A 6,036-nucleotide genomic window follows, 5' to 3' on the forward strand; every position below is an offset into this window, starting at 1 on the left:
CTTCTTACACATTTTATCTCCTCATATTATTGATCACAGGAAACATACATTTCTAAGCTTAGTATTTCCTTTTTCAATAAAATGCAACAGGACGTTCCATGGGTTAATTATAAATTGGTTTAAAAAGCATTTACCAAGATGTGTTTTAAATCCATTTCCCTTAATTTCATTTGATGCAGCATATGTCTTGCAGTGCAAAGGGGAGATGCAGCTTTATTGCTACTATCTGCCAGATGAACATGTTCATCATCAACAGTGCAGGGAGTTATAAGTCYCTTATCTGATACAGAGAGACAAAACACTCCCTCTTTCTTATCAACAAATTGAGTTATCAGCCAAGTGAAGTAGTTTTTCAGTAGCCTTTCTGACTGTGTTTTGCTTTTAAATCCATATTGGCAGAGAATGTTCATGGATGTATTTCCCTCTCTTAGGCTCATTTCAAAATGCAGTAGCAGTCACAGATAAGCATGCCTCATCTCTCCAAGATGCCTAGTTTAAGTGCTGTTAAGTAGTTTTGAATTTGTTCTTATTGCTTGTAAATGAAACTACACTGAAAGTAACAAAAATGATGCTACGGAAATAATCCAAAGAGATTAGAGGAACACAGAGACTGTGACACTGCAGAGTCAAACCCTGCAGACAAGACTGTCACTTGGCATGGGGCACATTTTCTGCATTATCCCTTAATTCTGGGTGTCTGATTTGAGACAATTAAGACAAGAAAACATTGGCAAGTGAGAGCACTTTTGCTATGCCTGGCTACCTAAGCCCAAATGTTAACAGAGTTAACTGCTTAGTGCAATAAAACTACATAGAAGTTGTGGTTTATTAGTCCAGAAGCACCCTTAGGAGACTGCAGGACACCAACTAAATGCACAGGGAAGTTTTTGGGTGAGGGGAGTAAGAAATTACCAGTATTCTGGGGCCTTTGTAGGAATCTTCTTGATAGTGTGCTCTGCTTCAGAGCGCTCTGTGTTGTGAACAGCAGCTCCCCAAAGCCTTGCCTAGAGTCCTACCCGTTAGAAAGCTTTCAGAGAAAGGTGTCAGCACCATGTTAACTTGAGCAGAGGAAAAATATTTCTAGATGTTAACTAATTCTACAGGCACTATCATTTTGTCTATTGCAGGAAGCTTACCTATAACAAGAAGATCACAGAAAAAGTTTTGTCCCTGAATGCACTTGAGCCCAGCTGTGCTCAACACCAGTTCAGGAACATCATTCTTAAATGTAACTGTTTTCACCTGTGAAGCAGACCAAAGGAGACATCACAGCAGAAACACAAGGACCACAGATACCTAAAGTGAGATGTATTTCTTGTAAATACCTATAAACATCCTGCTACAAGTTCATCTTCCTCCTTTCTGTAAAGGCAAGATCAAACAGGAGTCCCAGGATGATCTGTAATGGCTGAAGACAAAATCATCAGCACTGCACCTGCTGAGCAAGATTAGCAAAACTAGTGAGCCTGCCCAGCACAGCACCAGCCAAGACAGCTCTGACTGTCTTCACTAGTAGCTTGGACAAGGTCCTTGGAGGTTGTATAGATTCAGAGCTGAGGAGAGTACACACATCCTGAAGAATCAGGTATATACAACTAGGAGAACAAGAACAAGAGCAGTAGCATCTCAATTTTATGCACCATTTTCACAGTTTCACATTTTGGGTTATTTATTTATTTATTTATTAGTGTCAGAACCTGTCAGTTTGGTAGTAATTGGCTGCCTTAAAGCAGGTATTTTACAACTAGCTGCGTTCTTCCTGGAAATATTATATGCTCTCATCTTTTTGTAGCAGCTACAGGCAAGTGGGATATTAATTCTCTAAGAGGCAAGAGATGATTATAATAATGGTCCAGCTGACAATAACTTCAATAGTTTGCAGCCTCTCTGTCAGCTGACACATTCATCCCTCCAGATAAACTCCAATACTGTCAGATGTTTTTGAAGCTCTGCATCCGCAAGAGGTGCTATGAGAACTAGAAGTGAGTGCTTCTGCTCTCCTACCAAACTCGCAGGGAAGTTGKTACAGGAGGGTGTAGCCTCTTGAACATTGCTAACTAATAACTTTCAATCTTGTGCTTCTTTACAACAATGATCATGCTTTGGAGAGCCTTCCCACCRCAGGCCTTCTTGGGCTTCAAGCCTGGGTGGTTTCCCCAGAGGCTTCATGCAGACTCTGGATGCTTTTGGATGCGCTACGGCAGTCAGCTCTGCACTGAGAGGTGAAGGAAGGCTCGCTCCAGCTGTCCCATCATTGCTATGTGGCCCTTCCATGCACAAGGGCTTGCTATGTGGCCCTTCCCATGCACAAGGGCTTCCATGGAGCATGCRAGGGGTTGGGGCAACGCTCTGGGAGACATTCTGAGCACTTTGAGCTTAAAAGATCAAGGCTGTTTGAAAATTAAAGAAAGTCTTGACAGTGTTGGTACCTGAAAGGATCATTAAGTAGTTGCAAATAGCTTTAATACTTTAAAGTGGGCTTAATCAAGAAGAGTCAGGCCATTCTGACAATCTGATAATTGCAGGATGAAATGCAGGGAATGCAGAGGCCAAGCAAATGCCTGACAGACCTTTCAGAGCCAATTGCTCTGAAACAGCTTTGCTCTTTCTTTTTTAGAGAAATTTAAATTAACCAGACTTTCAAAAATAACTGTTTATCTTTCACAAGAGCCTTGAAGATCTTTGCATTTATCATGTACTTAAATCAGTGTAGATTTCCTGTAATTCACTCTTAATCCACAGCTGGACAAAACTCTCTTCTATCAAGGAATGCCAAAGCTATTGGTGCTAACTCTGTTCCCTCCCAGTTATTCATGTCAAGAATTGCTTATTTCTGYAAGAAGTGCTGAGACAAAATCTGTCCATATTTTCTGGGATTGCTTCAACAGGATTCAGATTGTTTTACAGGTAGTGTATTCAAAACAACAAAAATAGTATTTAAATAACTGGTTTTGAAATTTTAGACTGAGCTGGATATAAATCTGAGAGATTTCATTTTTAAGATAATCAATAATAAACTAATCGAGGACTGCGCTGTTTGAACACAAACTGATACTTGATACCCAAGAAACCAGTTAACAAGTTGGAAGGAATAGTGAAGTGAAACTATATWAAAAAAAGTAAAATTAATACATGTGGTAATTTGCAATGAAGCACAAAAGGTAAAGACTATGCACAACATAGTAACCAAATCCAGTGTAAACGACTATTTTCATGGTATTCAGAAAAGTTGTTTACMTTGAAGAAATTGTCCCGGTGCTCTACTCAATTTCATAATTGCATAGAATAAGATAAAGCAGGATAAACASAAACATATAAATATATACACAGACAAATGAGGCTAAACCACCTTTAAGAAGAGCTTTACAAATTATTATAATGTTCTGGTGTCTCTAAAGACTTAATTTCATATGTATTGTCAGACAAAAAGATTAACTATAAAGCAATTGTAAAATCTAAAATAATTTTAACAATAAAGAAGAGGAAAAAACCTTAATGTTGCATCCTAACCAGAATAATTTCAAATGTGCTCTGGTTTGAGTTGTAGGCTGGTGTTTTCAGGATCTGTCACATTTCTTCTGATGACAAAATTTACTTTCTTGTGATTTCTATGGGCTTCTGTGTGGGACAAGGTACTCATTGCAATGTTGGGGACATAATACTTCTTTTCCTCAGCCCTCTGGCCTTCTTTTTCTCCTCTTTTCTTCCCTGCATTTCTCTTTCTGTGTTAGGAATCTACACATTGAGYTTTTCTGCAGTAAGGGTTATAAACCAGGAGATTTGTAGAATCACGATGCCAAGGAAGAGCCTGCATCATTTGCTGCAAGTGCTCGTGGGCTCAAAACTGTGAGCACTAGGGTGAGGAAAACAAGTAAGTAGCAGCAAGCTCCTCTTTAGCTGACCCCACAAAATCACAGCTTTTGCTTGCCCAAGCAGACAAGCATTCACTATTTCATATATTCAAATTCCAGTTTAAAGCCGGTGCATTTTCCATCCATAATATTGCAGTCTTCTGATGACCAATCATACCCAAAAGCCATTGCTTTCTTCTACTGATGAATTTTTGCTCTGAAGACCTGCAGTTCACAGCTGGGGCTGTGGTAGCTGAGTCAGCAGTGGTCCTGCACAGTTGCCCTCCATGTTGGCACCCATGCTGCCATGGACCTATTTTTACTGGACCATTTTTTAYCACAGTTTATGGTCAAGCAACAGTCATCCTGTACTGAAGGGAGGAAGGGCCCAAACTCTTTTCAGTGGTGGCCAGTGATAGGACAAGGGACAATGGGTATAAGTTGAAACACAGGAAGTTCCATCTCCATATGAGGAAGAGCTTCTTCACTGCGAGGGTGATAGAGCCCTGGAACAGGCTGCCCAGGGAGGYTGTGGAGTCTCCTTCCCTGGAGATCTTCCAAACCCGCCTGGATGCAGCCCTGTGCCCCGTGCTCTGGGTGTCCCTGCTGGAGCAGAGGGGTTGGACTAGATGATCTCTAGAGGTCCCTTCCAACCTCAATCATTCCATGTGATTCCGTGATCCTGCAGGAAGCCCATATCTCCCCTTCTGGGCATGGAGATGTCCATTCAGAAAATACTTGTTCGTGCAGAATATGCGCCTTCCTCAGCCTGGGAGAGAGGAGTAGGAAGATGTTATTAATCTTGTGGGTGCTTGCGGGTGCTGTGCAGCTTGCAGAAACACTGTCAGCTTCTGCCTACACACATCTAGCCCCCTACTGCTAAAGGAATCATAGCTTTTCAAATCAATGAAAAAGTAACATGCTGCCTCTTCTGGATCTTGTATTACTAAGGCAAAGATGATTCTTCTTTTTGTCTATGTAGTCCACTGGCTAGTCCTAGCTAGTCCAAGAACACAGATAAGCCTTGAAAATACAACATGCAGCAAGTGACACGGGCACAAATAACTTTGTGAATTATCTCAGTGGTTTCCAAACACACAGAGCTGTGAAAACTTTCTCCATCATCTCCACTTCTTCCTCCATCTTTGCTTTTATTCGGATTTCTACAACTTCCCATTTGGTCACTACATATAAATTCCACCAGGTTATTGACTCCACCACCCTCCTATTTCCTWTTTATCACTAAATTCCCCATGCCAAAGCAATTGCTTTAATTCTGCTGTATTCTTAATGTTATAGTTGCGTACAAGAAATCCTRTGGAATATTTTAGAGAATGCTCTCCCACAATGCTGTGATGTTTTAATGGCACATTTCTTCCAGTTCTCCTTTCCTGCTTTTAAATTCATATGAAAACGGAGTATTTTAGGAGTCCATCTGCTTGTGTTACTTATTCCTCACTTCAAGCCATAATCCTCTGTGATACTACAGCTAATTGCTCTGCATATGATTACATCATATCATGGGCAGGAATATGATTTTCAGCCATGTCCGCACTAGAATAATGCAAAAATATTTCTGCTGTTACCAATAGCAGTTGAATTTCAATGGCTTTAACAATTCTGAGGACATTTACAGCACGTCTGGCTGCTCCAATGCGGTGCTCAAGCAGGTGGAAGCGCCTATCCCAAGTTTTACAGTATAGTGAGAACTGGATTCATTTGGATCTTGCACCTTTCTGCCTGAGTCCAGGCCTACCTTTAGTCCAGTTATTTCCATTCACATGAGCAGCCTGGAGGTCTGCTGTAGACAGAGGTGATAGTTTGGGKTTTTTTTTGTTGGTTGCTTGTTCTGTTCCCCCCTCCCCCCCAAAAAATAGTACAAGGTCACTGTGCAGTTTAAGCCATCTCAGAGCAAGGATAAATGAGATTCTCAAAATATCATTAGAAGAAGCATCCACACGATGACTCTACAATGTCTCGTGCTGCCGTTTGACCCTTTTTTTGAAGTGTTCTTACTCTTTTTTTTTTTTACTGTAAATCGGCCTCTTCTTCTGATGGGTTGCAAGACTAGCGGCGCTGGGCAGCAGGATAGGGCCGAAATTTTAGGTGGTGTGATAAGTGTGAAGCTCACGGAGCTCCTGGGTGGCAAAACTGGGATCAGCGGATACTGTCAATCAAAAAAAAA

The sequence above is a fragment of the Nothoprocta perdicaria genome, unplaced genomic scaffold (genome assembly GCF_003342845.1).
Source record: "Nothoprocta perdicaria isolate Ctin4 unplaced genomic scaffold, notPer1 scaffold_115, whole genome shotgun sequence".
Classification (NCBI taxonomy): domain Eukaryota; kingdom Metazoa; phylum Chordata; class Aves; order Tinamiformes; family Tinamidae; genus Nothoprocta; species Nothoprocta perdicaria.